Source organism: Dermacentor andersoni, chromosome 7 (genome assembly GCF_023375885.2).
Source record: "Dermacentor andersoni chromosome 7, qqDerAnde1_hic_scaffold, whole genome shotgun sequence".
Lineage (NCBI taxonomy): Eukaryota > Metazoa > Arthropoda > Arachnida > Ixodida > Ixodidae > Dermacentor > Dermacentor andersoni.
Window position 1 is genome coordinate 2833368 of NC_092820.1, and position 18321 is coordinate 2851688.

General features: G+C 42.2%; 1 protein-coding gene and 1 long non-coding RNA gene across 2 annotated transcripts in view; both read right to left on the minus strand.

Moving 5' to 3' along the window:
• Nucleotides 1–18321, minus strand: part of Enoph (enolase-phosphatase E1) — a 260291-nt gene that overhangs the window by 216621 nt on the left and 25349 nt on the right. The window lies entirely within an intron of this gene.
• On the minus strand, nt 670–2709 carry LOC129386037 (uncharacterized). Its single transcript, XR_008613524.1, has 2 exons — nt 2329–2709; nt 670–710 (listed from the first exon to the last, which is right to left on the minus strand). It is a non-coding gene; the product is annotated as an uncharacterized lncRNA (long non-coding RNA).

An 18321-nucleotide genomic window follows, 5' to 3' on the forward strand; every position in this document is an offset into this window, starting at 1 on the left:
GCACAATATAGGGCAGCAACAAAATAGTTGGGCCTAGTGAAGAATTCATTCAAGATCCTTGCCAATTTGGCAGGTTCACTATGATTAGAGATAATGAAGGCCAAGCACCTTGAAATGCATGCCCAAACCTCATCAGCATTGCATCACTTATTTCAAATAACTTTCATTTTGTAATTTTGCCAGATTAAAAGTTCTCAAAAACCTGCTTGACTGGTTTCAAGAACTTTTCGAAAACGGTTTGGTTCCATTCGAATGCAGCATTGTCAGTCTTTAGTGAACTAGACTCATCTTTACTAATATGCAATTAGGTAGATCAAAGCAGATGCTGTCAAAGTGCATGTGCAAGTGTGTTTGGAGTGGGCATTCCTGGGTTATGTTGCCAAGAAGGGAGTTTTGAGCTTAATGCACACAGCAGCTATAGATATGAAAACCAGCGCTTTATTATTTTTTTAGATACCACAGACCTTTAGCAGGGCTTGAGCTAATGCTGGTCATAATCTACTATAATTTCCACCATATATGGCCCTTGTCATCACAAGTTTTTTTATGGTCCTACAGTTTATTCCCGCTGTGTACAATCAAAATCTCTGCCAAAGACAACAGAAACAGTATGATTGGAAACTGCAGAATTCTCCATCTGCGGAGGTGGCTGGCTGATTGCCGTATTAGATGCTTTGTGAGCTGGCATTGATGTGTAAATCTCAACTCATCTGCAAGCATACAAAATAGGCTTTGGGATACTTTTACCACAAGAAGAGAGACTAGGATGACTGTTGCCTGTGACATATGGCACATACCCATGATGAGGGATCGGCTAGGATTCCCCATGAATACAACATCAAATAGCTTTATATTCCCACTAACTTGATAGTACATAATACTGATATGTAAGAAAAATAAACAACAAGCTAACTGAAAAACGAACAGCTATACTACAATTGAGCCACAAGGGGAAAGATGGAAACATTTGTGTTAATTGTATGAAAAAAATTTGCCTAAGATGCCATCTTCCCAGCAGCAACAATATGATCATGCACAAACTAGCATTGCTCTTTAGGCACACACCAGGCTGCTCACACCATTTTCTACAAGATTTGAAGCCCAACAGGCAAAAGGGGTGAATACCTTCAGCATAAAAGAAGAAAGTTATTCTATTCCATATCCTCACATGAAACACAGCAATATTGTTACAAGCCATTTTCACACATTGAAGGCATCAGCAATGTGATGAAGACAATTGAAGCACTCATGTTCTTATTTCCATTGCAATACAAACCTACACTTGGTCATATGAAGGTGCATGTGCCAAATTCAACCGTGTACTGTTATGAGGCACATGGAACAGACATTCCAAGGAAGTGAAATATTTGTAATGCAGTTACTTAATTTGTCCAGTCAGAAGGGCAATGCGCTAAATACAAAAAAAAGCCCTACAGGCCCACTATGCAATGCTTTCGCCAAACTATCCAAAACTTCAATGTGTGCAAGTCCACAATGACCAGGAAAAGAAGTAAACAAATTTCTTGAAGATGAAATGAAAAAGAAATGTTGCAACAATTGAGAAATGAGTTCTTTACTTTCTAGTGGCACACGGATAGACAGTCGGTGGCTACAATTTGAACTTGAACTCATGGCAGTGTTGCAGGGGCAAATACCACACTCATACTTCCGAGAAGCGTTGGTTACAATGCTGAGTTGGAAGGGAAACTTTGCAAATACTTCTTCAGAAGTTCAAGCATCTGACCAGTAAGTAGTTGAGCATTACTAGGGGAAATATAATCAATTCCACAAATAGCACCATTCCAAAAGAACTGGCACACTGCATTGATTTCTCAGGTGACAACTATTTTTCTAAAAGGCTCTGCGCGCGTTAATACAACCTGAGGCAGCTTAAATCTAGGTCACATGGAATCGAAAAATACAGCAGCGGGTGTAACACTTAAATTTGCTATCTCGCGAACATGAGCCAAAACTTCAATTTGAAAAGGTTTGCTCGAAAGGAAAACTCACGGCCGTAACGCTGCTGCCCATTGCCAGTTGTGTGAATAAAAAAAAAAAAATCTGCACGATCAATAGACACTTCGTCGATATTTGAAGCAGATCGTTAGTGAATATCAAGAAATGTGCACTGGATAAGAGCGAAACATCTAACCGACTGACTGACGGAAGTAAGGCTCACAGGATAAGTTTTCTCTATCTGCACCGATAATGCAGCACGTACTGTGCAATTAAATCGCCCGTAATGCGCAGCAATTACCGCACTCGATTGAAGTCACCATCGCAGCGAAGCGCTATTTATTTCAGTACCACGAAAAACAAGGTATTCACCTAAGTACAGCGGCGGTTTACCTGTCGGCAAGCCCCTAACTCGCATATGACGAAAGCAAATGTCACGGAGTCCAAACCCACGATTGCTCAAGTCAAACTGCGCTCGCACGAATATCGCGCACGTTATACGCTTTCGACACGCACAAAAGCGCGCCAAGCGCGCGCAGAACGTCTTGCAGCCGACACGACGGCAATGGCTAATCTACGTTCGAGAGTAGCTCTTTCAAAAAAGTAAAAACAAGCAACAATGTGACGTCACATCCTGCGAAAAAGAGTTGTTCTCCTTTCTCACCTTCTCTCACCTCACGCATGCGCAGCGATCACGGAGCACTCGGGGGGCGATGTTCAAGTTGAGGACCTATGCTCTCGTCGCGTTCTAGTGTTCCTGTATATGCTCCCGCAGGGAGCAGAGTTGCGCATACCTTTTCCGGCGCCGCTCGCACCGCTATTGGCCGAGCGCGAAAAATGACGTCAAATGATCCGCGCCGCTGCGAAGCCAACTTTACGGGCGCATCGCCGACTCATGCGAACTCGTCGTTTCCGTCAGTACCATCGCCATTGCAATCAGTGGACCGTCGATCGTGCGTTCAGAGGAGCAGCTAGAAGCTCTTGCATCTTGAATCTTTTTCTATTTGCAGATTTGCTGCTACTAAATAGTAAGCACTACTAAATAGTAAGTACTACTAAATAGTAATAGTAAATAAAAGTAAGCTTTGCTTAAAATGTGCACATGTCAACATTTGAAATGCGCTTAAATCTGTGTCTGCACCGCATGTATCGAAAACGTGCAGCTGTTGTGAACGATTGTTAGGGATAAATGGCGCTCTGTTAACGGTCACTGACATAACTGCAGGCACGATAGCTCTCTTGGCGACGGTCATTAATCGGCTGGTTTCGGCAGCCAAAATGCGCTAAGTGTCCACCTTACGTGTGTGAAGTTTTAAACACTCTTTAAAACATTTCTTGCTTTCTAATCATGATAAGACAACTTCATATGCATGCTGAAAATCATTGCACCGCTGTTTGTGACAACGTACTGCGCGTTTGCGAGCGAACTTTGGAGCTGTTCGAGCCACGGGAGTATATTATTTTGGGGAATCGAAGGCGGTCCCACCCCATATTTGTACGTTCGTGTGTGTGTTTGTATATGCGTGTTCACATAGGTACATACAAAGTTTCGGTTGGTTGGAAGCCCACCCCCTCAGGCTGCACGAATGACTCGTTCGAGCGTAGCCTGTATTGACAAGTGCCCTTTGCTAAGCGCCTGCGAACAATTAGCGCTTGTAGCTCGCGACCACCAGAGAAAAAGGCGGAACACCGCGCGGCATTTGGCTCCTGCGCGCGCGAGGAGTGGCTTCGCTGCAGAGCTGGATCACGGTGGCGGAACTATGCGTAACTCTGCTCCCTGTGGGAGCATATACAGGAACACTAGTCGCGTTCATCGCTTTAGCGCCACCTATTTAAATATAATATACGGAGCCAAGCCAAACTATTATTTATGGTCTATTTGGGTGAACCCATGGGGAACCAGCGCTGGAGTTTTCACGGCGCCTGCAGCGCCGCCCTGGCGGTCAGAACGTGCACAATGCAGCCTCCCCCGCGGACGAAAATTGCGTTGCGCGCCCTTAAAGTCGAAGGAAAACAAAAGGGCGCCGACGATACTGTTGCGTATACAAGTGCCACAACTAAGTCGGGATGAGGGAGGATGTATCCTTCTGCGTCTTTCCATCTAAACCCTACGAACAAGAACGGAGGCGGCGTTGGATCCAAGCAGTCAGCCGAGCGGAGTAAGCTCCCGTCTTGTCGCCCTGTCAAGCGGTGTCGGGCTGGTTTCTATATCAAATTTCGCGTGCATCCTTGGTTTATTCGATAGTGAAGACGGTCAGCCATGGCAGACAGTACCAAACAGCAGAATCTGCTGTCGGTATTTCGTCGGAAACAAAATTAGCAATAGCATGCACCATCCGGCATATGTACCATTTTTCCTTCGCAATGCCACCGCACCAAGTGAACGATACGAAAGGTAAAAATTATCCATTCATTGCCAAGAATTATGTGGGAGGGAAGCTGCCTTGTAATACGAGTTGTATGCGCATAGTGCCGGCGCACGCGCGACTAAGCCACCTATGTGTTTATAAAAATGCGCATGCGGACGAGGACTCTACGCTGAGATGCATCCGGCAAATTAATGTAATTAGTGCTAAATGTAGCCAGGATTGTTACGGATCAAGCAGCCGAGCACTCAAACCTTTGCTTGCGCGAGTCAGCTGATGCGACAAAGCTTTTTTCTCCATTGACTGCTGTGGCGAAGTAACACCAGAATTTTTTATGTCTAGCCAGAGAAATATGGAATATCTTCAGGCCAACTAATACTTACGAAACCATAGCGCAGCACGACCGGAGCCATAACTGCTAGATTTGCGAGGCAGGCAGCCACGCAAGCATGGCATCGATACACGACGCAACCGTTAAAGAAACACACGTGCTCGCCGCGACGCACTGTGAAAAATGTATAAAGCTTAAAAAGCTTCTTTCGTCATTTCTTCACTTGATGGCGCTAGCTTCTTTACAAAAACTCCACTTGAAGCGGCGCGAAAACGGAAACATACGAACTATAATACGGCTGCGTATGTGTGTGTCGTCTGGTTGTGTGGCTGGAATATGCCGCGTTTCGTCGCCAGGGCGGCGTGCAACGCACTCTTTTCGACGCGCCGCCTATCCAGCGCTGGTTCCCCATAGAGTTTCTCACACTCTATGGGTGGACCCAAGCACGACCTACTGGAACTCCAGACCTGCACAGATATCCGGCTTCTATGGGAGCAGCTTGCGCCCACTTTCGTTCAACCGACGGCCGTAGGTGGCGCTTTTTAGGAAAGAAATTAGGAAAGAAACCATTTATGATAACTCAAAGGGAAGCTCATTACTTTTCGAAGCGAGATCGGGATGCCTTAGAACACGCACCTATAAAGCGAGATATAAGAAGGAAGAAGAAACATGTGCTTGCTGCGGTAAAGCTAGGGAAACGACGGAGCATATTTTATTATAATGTGAAGACGTCTACCCAGCGGTCGGTTTAGGCACCACTGGCCTCCTGGAAGCCCTTGGGTTCAGCGGGAGCAATGGTAAAGCAAACAGGTCTGCAATAGACATCAGTAAGAGGCGATTGGAGGATTGGTGGAAGAAAAGTAGGGAAACGACAAAAGACGGAGACGTACAAAAGCACAGTTCGCAATAGGGTATCAGAAAATTTGGACGTGGTAGTTCATAGTGGGTTTTTTTTTTTTTTTCATTGGTGAACCTAGGTAGGATATCAGGCAGCATAGTAGTAAGAGCATGGTGGCGCAAGCCACCATCCATCCATCCATCCGTCTGCTACGCGGTGGGCGGCTGTGCGGCGTTGTAATTAGTACGGCAGCTGTTGTGTTGTGACGAACTGCTTGTCTAGTTGATGATTTTTGCTAACACAGTGACAGTGATGTCACAAGGCTTTGATCAGTCACTTGGCTCCAAAAGTTGACTGCCAGAACCTAAAAAATGTCGGAGCGTGTAGTCCGCTACTCTCTAATATAGCGTTAAATAGCCGCTCCTATTGCCTTTTTCAAGCAGATTAGTATAAATCACATTGTGTATAGAGTTCGCAACGTACACAACAGTTTCAATGTACACGTTACAAAATTCGCGTCTGCGTTCTTTAGAAACTTGAAGCCACCGTAACGCTCCACGACAGAACGATTACCACTCATTTTAACTCTTAAAAGTTGTCCGTGAATGCGTCGCGAGTTCAAAAAGTGAATTATCCACACAGCTTCACTGCGTACGTATCTTAAGCACCACCGTTATGCTGCCGCCGTTCCACCAGAAAAGCTAGCTTTACAGTTTGAAAAGAGTTCCGTGACACGATTTTTAAGGCCTGCAGTGCAGCACGTTTTAAAGCACTGGGATCGCTTAATTTTTCGCAAGCTTTCTACTGAGCTAGACATCCAACGATATTAAAAACAAGATATGCTCACCTTCGCTTGAAACAGAATCGATCAGCCTATTGCACATATCGGGCGGAGGACTTACTCGTAAATACTTTTACTATACTTTTACCAATCATCTTCCTTTCACTACGGCACACAGCAGTAAATCCTGATGTCATCTACGACAATAGGCTGTCTGTAATCAACTAAAAAAAGCTAGATTATCCTATGAATCTTCTTAAACAATTTTTCCAGTCTCTTAAGGAGGCTAGGAAAGGGAAATTTATGCCGTCGATCTAGCATTGCAGCGTCCACCTATGCTCGTTGTTTACATTTCTTGCACCGCTCATCCTCTTCTAGTTTCACTATTCAAACGCAAAGCATTCGCAAATATGTCTTCTTTTGTATATTTGTGAATTTATTCATTTACCGCCAATGCAAGCGCTTTGTGCCTGCCGAAATGGCAAGACAAGCTCTGAACAGATCGCAGAAGCAGACGTCAGCGAACAGGTTATAACTAGCGCCACTCTGCTCGTACGTTCTTTCCCTAGCGGCAAAAGGGGCGAACTAGACTAGGCGTGCTGGAGGAGGGAGATCTGTGCAGGTCTGGAGTTCAGTAGGTCGTGGACCCAAGGAGGTTATATAAAAACGGCCGCCGTTCCTGCGACCCGGTCGACGGAGTGGAAAGGGGGGGTAAGCGTTATAGTGCCCTGGTCGTTCGAACGCTTAGGGCCCAAAAGCGTTAGGTTCACCCAAATAGACGCTAAATAATGGTTTGGCTTGGCTCCGTATATTATTTTTAAATAGATGGCGCTAAAGCGATGAACGCTACGAGAGCCCTGAATCGGTGCTTCCGTTCTGCCCGTGCGGTCTTCGCCTGTGTCTGTGGCTGTAGAGAATTAAGTGATTGTAGCTGTTTGATGTCGTTAAATGTGAGAGCTTGTGGCGAAGTGATTGAGTATGGCCGTAGTGGTTCTGCCCATGTAGTGTTTTGCGGACTTCACCAGTGCCTGTGACTGATCGTGTTGCCCAATAGCTTTGTGGAAAGCGACGTGGTTTGTGTGGATGTCATCGCAGCTTTTGCCAGCTCCTGGGTGGCCCCTGTGCCAGTTATTGATGGCGTTGCCCAGTAGCTTTGTGGAAGTTGATGTACCTTGTGTGGATTTCGTTGCCGCTTATGACTGCCTTAATTATAGGTGGTCACGCTGCTTTTTGAAGCGCGTCCGAGCGCGAGAAACTTCACCGATTTTTTTGTAAACAACGTGGACGTCTCGAAATGTTAGCTAGAAATCAACTAGCAGCAAGCCAAGTCTGTATTTTGTGGTTTTTCGAGCTTATGCTCATGCGAGCAGCAGAAGAACAAAAGGTCCGTTACATAATGTCAGTTCCATAAAATCAGCTTTGCCGCAATACAGTCATGATATGCGGTGAAGCATACGTAATGTATTGCGGTAAAGTATATGAAAAAGTAGGCAGGGACCACTGCGTTACTGGGGCGATTTTCTTGTATTATGGTCATGGCCGTGCACGAACAAGGAAAAATCACGGTCGATGCGCATGGCACAAACCTTGCCAAAGCTTCAATTGAAAAAAAAAAAGAAAGCGAATTGGAGTGGGTGATGCCAAAAACAAAGCCTTGACTTTTGTATTATCAAAGCAGTTCCGAGAATAGTCAATCATATTCCAAACTCCTGCATTATTTGATTGCTTAAAGTATATGCATATATTGTGCACCAGCCTTAGCACCATTTCTAATGTACCTTAATTATGTAAGTTTAATAACACGTGGCAAATATATAATTTGTGCTGTATGGTGTTGTGCTGTTTATAAGCTGCTGCTTTCATGTGGTAATGTGTACATTAGCTGGAAGAGTTGATGCATCCTCCTTATAGAACTCAGTGAAAGGTGAACCACCTGTCAAGCCATCATTGTTCTTGCGGTTGTACACCAGATTTCACAAACATGGGGATAGTTATGATATAGAAAGACTAGCTGAGGTTTAACATATCCACATGCATGCACAGGAGTGCGGGAGTCGACCATCTATCTCTCTAACTCAGGTTGAATGTGCATACTTGAGTAACGTGTAACGCTTGTTTGGTGTCAGGTTTCTTTTATTGTTAGCCTAGTTTGTGTGTTTCTCCCATTTGTAGGTTTTAGTGTGTGTTGCTGTGTATGTAAATAATTGCTTCCAGAGTGGCTTTCTTGTTGCTAATAAATTTAGAGAAGGCAGCGTTCTTCATTTTGTGCATCAGACAGCAAGTGAGCATGTTTCAAAGGATGTTGGATTTTGTTGCCATAAGCAGCAAAGAGGCATAAGCATATAGACTGCTTGCTGGAGGTACTCTTTATAGCATTAAGGATATTATCATGCTGATAACTCTGTGCACAATAATTAGAAAGATCTCATCATGTCTGATATGTCTTCTTGCCACCATGAAATCTTGTCAGATGCATAACACGGGACATACACCACAGATCTTGGCCAACCATTCTCATTTGTGGTCTCGACCTCCTACCATTGAGCAGACTGGTCCAAGAGACAAAACATGCAACTTTTATCTGATTAAATGTAGTGCATGTTGCACAAAATTAGATGTCAGGTGTTATTGTTGACACAGATACATATCTGTGAGCCTCATAAACTAATGTCAAAAGAAAGAGAGTAATACCCATGAAATGCACTCTTGGTAGGATGGCAGGACCATTCTCTTGCAGAGTTAAATAACAACCATGCAGCAGTATCATGATATCAAGCTGAACAATAATTCACTCCAAGAATAGGTTTCTTCATGCAACATTGCACTGATAGTCTTGAAATACAATACCCATTGCTAACAGAAGGCCTTCCAAATTATGCATGACAGGAGGGCATAATTTAGGAAGCAAGAATGAAAACGGAGCCGGTTAACTATGAAAGTTGTGAATGCAACTCTGGAGAAGTTAGAAAAATGAACCAAATGGAATAGTTTAAAAGTAAGTGGTTTAGAGGCAAAAGGCCATTTTATTCCATGCCAGAAAAGCAAGCAGAGCTTGAAATGCTTTCCACATACATACCTTCAAGGTGCATGTACAGGGTCTGTCCTGAGAGTAATGTCAGTAAGGCGATTAAAAATCATTTATTGAATTTGTTGTTACAAAAAGTTTAAAAATCTTCAAATACTCTCCTTTTGCGTCAATACATCGGCTCCAGTGAGACTTCCAGCTCTCAAATGCGTTGCGGTAGTACTCCTCCAGAATGGCCTTTAATGCTGTGGTGCTAGCTGCTTTGATCACGTCCACTGTCCCAAAATGATTGCCTTTCAGGGGTGTTTTGAGGCATGGAAACATAAAAAAGTCGGGGGGGGGGGAGGGGAGCCAAGCCTGGGCTGTACGGGGGCTGGGGGATCGTTGGCACCCCTGCTTTAACCAGGTGGTCGGTGACGATGAAGGCACTGTGGGCCAGCACATTATCGTGGTGCAACTTCCAGTTGTGTGAAATGTCCGGCCGGATATGTTGAACCCTGCGTTTCAGTCTTTCGAGGACATCCACATAAAATTTGGAGTTCACAGTGGTTCCAGGTTCTTCAAACTCATGATGAACCAGTCCGTGGATGTAAAAAAAAAGAAACGATGAGCATGATCTCAATCTTTGATTTGCTCATCCTGGCTTTCTTCTGGGGAGGGGATGAGTGTGTGTGCCACTCAGATGATTGCCTTTTGGTCTCCAGGTCATATTCAAATACCCAAGTCTCGTCTTCTGTAATGACGTTGTCAAAAAATTTTCGCTCACGTTTGCACATGTTGAGATTTACTTGGCACGTTTCCACGCGGCGTGACTTTTCGTTGTCAGTGAGCACTTTTGGAACCATTTTTGTGCACGCCTTCCGCATGCCGATATCGTTTGTAACAATTTCATGAACTTGAGTTTTCGGAACGTTTAACATGTCGGCCATTATACGAACACATAATCATTGGTCTGAGTTCAACAGTTCCCTCGCTCGTGTCACATTGTCAGTCGTAGCGGTCGTGGATGGCCATCCAGCGCAGTCCTTGTCGTCGCCCTCTTCCCGGCCTTCCAAAAGGCCTTGTGCCACCGAAACACTTGCCAATCTGACAGGGCATGTTCTTTAAAAGCAGTCTTGAGCTTAGTAACAGTTTCCGCAGCGGTATTGCCAAGTTTCACACAAAACTTGATCGCAAATCTTTGTTCTAATGAGCGCTGCATTTTCACTTGCACAAGAATAAAAAACAGCTCTCACGGACAGGCCCGTCCAACACTCTCCAATGTTCGGAGCACACTGAGTGACGGACCGCTGCTTAGCTGGATTCCGTCACTACTAATTTCAACCAGTTAGACCGCTCTGACATACAGTCACCTCACAATAAATTTACTGACATTACTTTCAGGACAGACCCTTTTTAGATATAAATGTTGGGAACCTGGATGGAGGTGAGGGACATGTACAGTAAAAACAAGATGTATAAGGTCAAAAATTAATTCTTTTAGTCAGAAATTGGTCAGTGGTGTCTGGCTTCTCTTGATCCCTGGCCCTGGATGGTGAATACAAAGTACATATATATATATATATATATATAATTGTGTACAATCAAGCATAGAATCATTGCCTTCTACCTGTGCTAACGTATGGGGCAGAAACTTGGAGGTTTCTTGGAGACAAAAAAGGACATTGTGTTGTCATGTTGGAAAGCACTTTTCCGGAGGAGGGTGTGTCAGCCACTGACATAAATTTTAATGAAATTTATACCAATATAGCTGACATAAAATGTTGAGCTGTCACGAAGTTGAATCAGTTTGGTTTGACAACAGTCTCAAATGATGTTAAGGTGGAAAAAGGTCTTCTTTTATGCGCCTTCTCCAGTGCAAAACACACAAGCTTAGGGAATCCATTTCAGAACCATTGTGTCGGAATATAAATCATGGCTTCATGTTTCAGAATTTCTGCAGACACACCTTGACAGGCTGGGAATCAACGACCAATTCCTTGCTGCCAGCTCTCAGACTGTTGTACACTTCCTGCAGGAGCATAATCTGGGAAAATGGGCAGGCTTTAGTATAGATGCAGAAGTTCTATACAATTCTTTGCCGCAGGTGCGTCCCTTGCAGTTTGTTAAGGACTGCATACACAATCAAACAGGTTAGCTGGAATTTGCTGAAAGGTGTAAAATTCTTGTTGCAAACTTTCTGGAGCTTCTTGATTTCTATTTAAGGTCAATTTTGGTCTAGTGGGAAGGTAAAATATGTGTCCAGAATGCTGGCATCTGCATAGGTTCTGGTGTTGCACCAGTGCTCAGTAATATTTTAAGTTATGTTGACCAGAAAATAATCAAAACCTGAGTGGGCTTGCTCTTAAAATTTTCAGATACGTGGATGAGTATTTGTTTTTCATCAGCAAATGATAACTTTTGCAGAGCTGTCATCGAAGTACTGAAGCTATCTAGAGAACAATAGCAAGGTTTCAACTTCACTTTAGAAGTTCCAGAAAAAATATGTGCTGCAACTTCTTATATCAGGCTTACTTTTATGTGGGATCACGTATGCTGGGGATATCAGTTGAGAACTTCTAAGCCCCTTCTTGATTATAGGTCTAGCCATTCAAAACTTATTAAGTACAGTATTGCCACTCACACAATTAGAGATGCCCCAACCAAGAGCTATCCTCGCCTTATCCTTGAAAGTGTAAGGAATCTGGTGACAAGGCTTAATGAGGCAGGTTATTCAGTTTCAGTGGCTTTTTTATATTGAAACACGTTAATTAAGGAACTTAAGGTGCAACCAGGGTGGAAGAAGCTTAAGGAGCAAGAGCGGAACAAAGTTGCCATTATCCCCTCTATTAATTGTCGCACAGGCAGAAAAAGGTGGCTTCTAAGTTCCAGGAGAGGATTGGGTTTTCATTTAAATATAAGCTGAAGGGAATATGTGAAGCAATAAACAAGCACATTCTTCACAACAGGTGTCTGAGCAGGGAGGACTGCAAAGTGAAATATAGCATACAGTTTGTCTCTTGCGCACGAAATGTTGTTTATTCGATTCCTTTTTCTTGAAGCCTACAAAATATATATCAGTCAGACTGGAAGGTGCTTAAACATTCGACTAAGGAAGTACCATAGTTTCTTTAAGGGTTTTTGCGCATCCACACCTTTCTGTGCATTGTTGCAGCATTGGGCGTCATCCAGTTTTTGAAAGTACTATTCTGCTGTTCACACACGTGTGAAAAGCTCTCACATGAATTAATGGAGGCTTATCACATTAGAAAGAAAAGCTCACTAAGTGTTAGCCAGCCATCCATCTCGCTGCAAGATAGCGAGGTTGCCGTGTTAGATCTTAAGTAAAGCCACTGAGTTGCATTGTGCCTTAGTAATTGTTTTTTTACATTGATTAATCAGCCGTGACATGTGTGTTGCCGTCAAAACATGTTCATTCGGTGATGTGAAGGTTGTTTTGGTATGTATCTGCATATGCTAGGGGGCCGGGTGTTGGTCACGTGATGTGTGTTATATATTGGTTGTTTTCTTTCAATAAACTTCATTTTATAGTGCTGTATCCTGTCCCATTCTATTACTTTTGTCGGCATCTGTCATGCAGTAGCTGCCATGAAGCTTCAACAACTTGTCCAATTTTCTATCGTATGGAGCATTAGAGTTACGGAATGGGTGCCATGGTATATGTGTATGTGTGTGTGTGTGTAAAGGTAGAATGGTGGTAAGGTGGGGTGGTAAAAGTAAAATGAAGAGATTTTCACATCATGACTAGTCTTTTTAACACATTTACCTACAAAATTAAACATTCTGTTCTTATTAAGCACCTTGTACATAGGTATTCATATTACTAATAATCTTCCAATGCAAATGCATATCAACTTTTTGAGTAATGCTAATAACTGAACACATGGCTTTTTGTGCTGCAAGTTTTCTTGGACTCCTGCTTCCCTTAAACTTATACTGTATAATATGCTTGTAAGATCAAAACTGGAGTATGCTTCATCAATCCGGGATATACCTACAAAAACACAACTCTCATATTTAGTTGAAGCCATACAAAACCAACCTGTACATTTTATTGTAGCTGCTTATTCCCATACCGCAAGCATATCAACAATTAAAGGTTGCCTTGATTGGCTGGGCAACAAGAAAACTTCCCTGTTTATTTCACAAATTCTCAATTGAAACATGCTTTTATGACCTCCTTGTAGCTCATTGATATATATGTGTGTGCGTCTGTGTGCGTTCTGAGGCTGCCTTTTACAGGAATAGTAAAGATTGGTTTGGCAAGTTGGCACCTGTACCTTGAGGTTGTAGTTCATTCTCAATGAGATACAAGGAGGTAATAACATATGTTTCAATTGAGAATTTGTGAAATAAATGGGTAAGTTTTTTTGTTGACAAGCCTGGCCAATCAAGGCAAGCTTTAATTGTTGATAAGCTTACGGTATGGGAATAAGCAGCTGCAATAAAATTTACAGGTTGGTTTTGTATGGCTTCAACTAAATATGAGAGTTGTGTTTTTTGTAGGTATATCCCGGATTGATGAAGCATACTCCAGTTTTTTGATCTTGCAAGCATATTATACAGTATAAGTTTAAGGGAAGCAGGAGTCCAAGAAAAATTGCAGCACAAAAAGCCATGTGTTCAAGTATTAGCTTTAGTCAAATAGTTGATATGCATTTACGCTGAAAGATCACTAGCAAAAAATCTGATAGGGCAACCTAATAAAAATTATATCAGTTTTTTTCTATTGCATTATGAAACAATACAACTGATACACTGATAAAATTACTTTTAGTTCTATTCTGGATGTATCTGTGCTATTCTGCTTGTACAAGTCTACTAGTGTATTCTTTTTATTAGTGTAATAGTGTATTCATATTAGTTTGCCAGATCTATAGTCTATCAGTATCTATGTGTGTTGTATAGGTGTAATGTGCTTCAAGGAGAAGCAAGCTTCCTCATTTGCCCAAAAAATGAGTCGGAAATAATGCATTTATATTATCACAAAAGACAATACATATAAATCAAATATGAAGCCCAGGATTCAGAAAGGAAAGGTTGTTGGAACAAATATACACCATACAACAGCTTAGAAGAATAAAATTGTGATCACGTTTAAAAGAGAAAAGATGTTTAAATTGGTTCACAACAAAGTTTAGCCTCTTTAAACAGGAGGTTATTGGCAATCAAGCCACCGAATTGGTTCACACGTACACCACGAAGATTATCAGACTTCACAATCTGGAAAGCTAGTGAATGGAAGTGGTGGGTTCTTCATTATTCATTACCATGCCTTCATAGCTTTTTGCCGGATAAGTATGTCAGACATTCCAGTTTGCTTGTGGAGGGTGTCTATATACTTCTACTAGACACTGTCACTTCAGATGACCATAATGAGATCATCTGATCTTCTCTCGGAGTTTGTTGTGAGAGCACAGTCTTTGTATGGATTGGGTGCAATGGCATACAATGTACACCAAATCCTGCATCTTCCTAAAAGTGCGGCTAAACTAGGACCTCATTGGTCGCATTCTTCATTTGTATTTGAAGGCGGAAATGAACTTCTTGTGAAATTGGTCAGTGGAGCTAACGATGTTCCTTTACAAATATTGGAATGTTATGTACTTGCTTGTAAGTTACAGACAGCTAAAGCTAGTTTAAATCTTTCACCAGAAGCAGTGAGTTTTTTTGGCGCACAGGAGAGGGGAGCTGATCAGCAGACAGTTTCGTTGGGCACTGGAAAGCTGTGCCTGAACTTGGATGAAAGTGAAAAACAGGCTGTAGTCCAGAACCGTGGCTGTGACTCAACAAGTGTCACTGAATATTACCGAATGGTCGTCAACCAACAAACATTCCACTCTCTCCAGTACACTTGAACTATAAAGACTAAAAACAGTGCATTTGTCAGCTTTTCAGGTGCGTTTTCTCTCATTTGTAGAATTCTTACTGGAGCGAATTCTTGTATAATTCTGAAATGCAAGAAACTATTTCCTGTTGAAATTCTCCATGCAAAGCACCTTTCAGTCTGCATCAGGAGAGAGGAGCCACTAGTTTACGTAACACCCAGCGAAGTTATGCGCCTTTATGTGTTTATAGAAATAGACAACAATATTTTTGAATGGACAATACGAAACCTTTATGAAAGAGACTAATTCCCGTGCTCAAGACATGGCAACGATGAACAGTATGTCTTTAGCCATGGTACATGAATGTCTGGTTATAACAGGTTATAGCTTTAAAAAACAACAGTTGGTAACAGTGCACCACGCTTTATGGCGTTCTGTAATAATCAGCTTTTTGATGTTTGAATATATTAAACAAGCCAGAGCCATCAAAATTCTAGAGTGTTTATTTTTTCTTGCGATAGCTTCTTGTTTTTCTAATGAACCAGCTAGCCCAATTTGCCACTCTTCATTATTGTACTCTTGTTAATTAAGTGCTTGGGGAATTGCATGGTCTGCATGTTGGCAGTAGTGACGCAGCTGCTGATGAACAGTTGCAGTAGCCAAAACATGACAATATTTTACAGGACTTATGCACAGTTTCAGGTCGGTGTCCTTACATGTAGCGAAGGACCCTACTTAACCAAGTGACTGCCTTGAGTGGGTGATCACAGTGAACAAACAGTGCTTCACTAGCAGATGGTGAAGAGGTAAAGCTTCTCACTCTGTATGCAGAGGCATGGAAAGCAGCTGAATGTTAAGTGAGCAGTTATGCTACTTGATACAACAGCATCATTTTCACACCGTGCATCTGTCTTCCTCACTTTATTTTCTCCTTTGACTCAATGTAGCTGGTGCAAGTTTATCCGTTAACTGTGGCGGCATGACTAAGACACTATCTTTTTTCTGAATGAAACAAGCAAACTGTGAAATTTTATTTTAACAGTGTATTACGGTTTGAATCAAAGACTCCAAGCACTATATATGAAGCCTGTTCTGATAGTCTTCTTTGCTGTCACGTGCTGAAGGCTACACAGGTTAAACTACTTTTACACATTTCGACGTGCGGTGGTTGAACTAGCACCCAGTGAAGAATTGTGTCTTCTGATTTTGCAATATGTTCACTGATGTTTAGCTGTTTTTGTTCATGAATGTGTGGTTTTAAAAATGGTAAATCCATGTTCTTACTTGAAAAAGTTCTCATATCTGTACTCACTTTTGCTTAAATAATATTGCTGTATTGTCATGTTCTGATATATTGCTGTAGATCTTGTACCAATAGCGATGCTTGTCCTGTTTCCTTGCTTCCTGTAAGTGTGCCATGCCATTTTGTTCTTTTTGCTCAAGCTCACTTGTGTTCTGTCACATATCACAACACTTTTGGGATGAATGCAAAAGTGCATAGTCTAGAGAAAATAGCTTCATATGAAGTTGTAATATTATAAAAGCATGTGCCAATTAGACCTAGTGTTCTATACAGCATCTGTGAGCACAAATGGGCATGGTGAAGTTGGTACTTCAGTCTGTGTTGTTCCTCTTATGTGTTTGTTTAAATGTGGCTGAAGTTGCTTGCTTATTCTTTAGATAATGGAGTGTAAAATAAACCCTAGTCATGTTTGTAGTCATGTTGCTTGTGTCTTGTCCTTGTTCCTTTGTGGATGGATGCATTAGCGTTGTCATAATTTTCAAATCAAGTATGCACCAACTAGCCCAGAAAGTAGCTTTAATGAAATCACGTTGGTAGTGTCTAATTTATGGCATTCACAAACTCAGCCTGACATGTTAGAGCTACAGTTAGTATCCACAGTCTTGAAAGTGCTTTGTTTTGCTTTTGTAAATAAACTTTATTACAACAGTAGGAAGATACCTATGAAGAAAAGAGCCAGACAAGTAGACACAATCTCTGCAATGCTATTCACTGCGTGCTTGGAAGAAGTATTCAAGCTATTAAACTGGGAAGGTTTAGGAGTAGGGATCAACGGCGAACACCTCAGCAACATTCGGTTTGCCGATGACATTGTTCTATTCAGCAACACTGCGGACGAGTTACAACAAATGATTGAAAACCTTAACAGGGCGAGTGTAAGAGTGGGAGATTAATATGCAGAAGACAAAGATAATGATAAATAACCCGGCAGAGGAACAAGAGTTCAAGATCGCTAGTCAGCCTCTAGAGTCTGTGAAGGTGTACGTCTACCCAGGTCAACTAATCACAGGAAACCCTGACCATGAGAAGGAAATTCACAGAAGAATAAAAATGGGCTGGATCGCATACGGCAGACATTGTGAGCTCCTGACTGGGAGCTTACCATTATCATTGAAAATGAAAGTATACAATCAGTGCATTTTACGGGTGCTGACATATGGCGCAGAGATTTGGAGACTGACAAAGAAGCTTGAGAACAAGTTAAGGACCGTGCAAAGAGTGATGGAATGAAGAATGCTAAGTATAACTTTAGGAGACAGAAAGAGAGCAATTTGGACAAGAGAGCAAACGGGTATAGATGATATTCTAATAGACATTAAGAGAAAAAAATGGCGCTGGGCAGGTCATGTAATGCACAGATTAGATAACAGTTGGACCATTAGGGTGACAGAATGGGTACCAAGAGAAGGGAAGTGCAGTAGAGGATGGCAGAAGTCTAGGTGGTGCACCAAAATTAGGAAATTTGCGGGTGCTAGTTGGAATCGGTTGGCGCAGGACAGGGGTAATTATAGATCGAAGGTAGAGGCTTTCGTCCTGCAGTGGACATAAATATAATGATGATGATGATGATGACAGTAATCCTGTTTTGGATATGCATTAAATGTTGCACATCCGTCTCGCAAAATTTGTAAATGTAATTTTGTATGAAAAGAACTGGAGCACACCTGCTGCAAAGATGGACTGATACTTTTCTCATGCAACTTCCCCAATGTAGTTTCACAGGCTAAGCAACGCTGCTGTGCTTTGAAAACGTGTGCTTTAATTTATGTTGAAACATGTTTAGGATAATATATCTGCATACAAGCTGTAAAAAGTTATGATAATTGCACAGTTTACACACTTCATCTTTATTTGATACTCTAATATCCCAACTGTGTTTGTTAATCTGTTCAC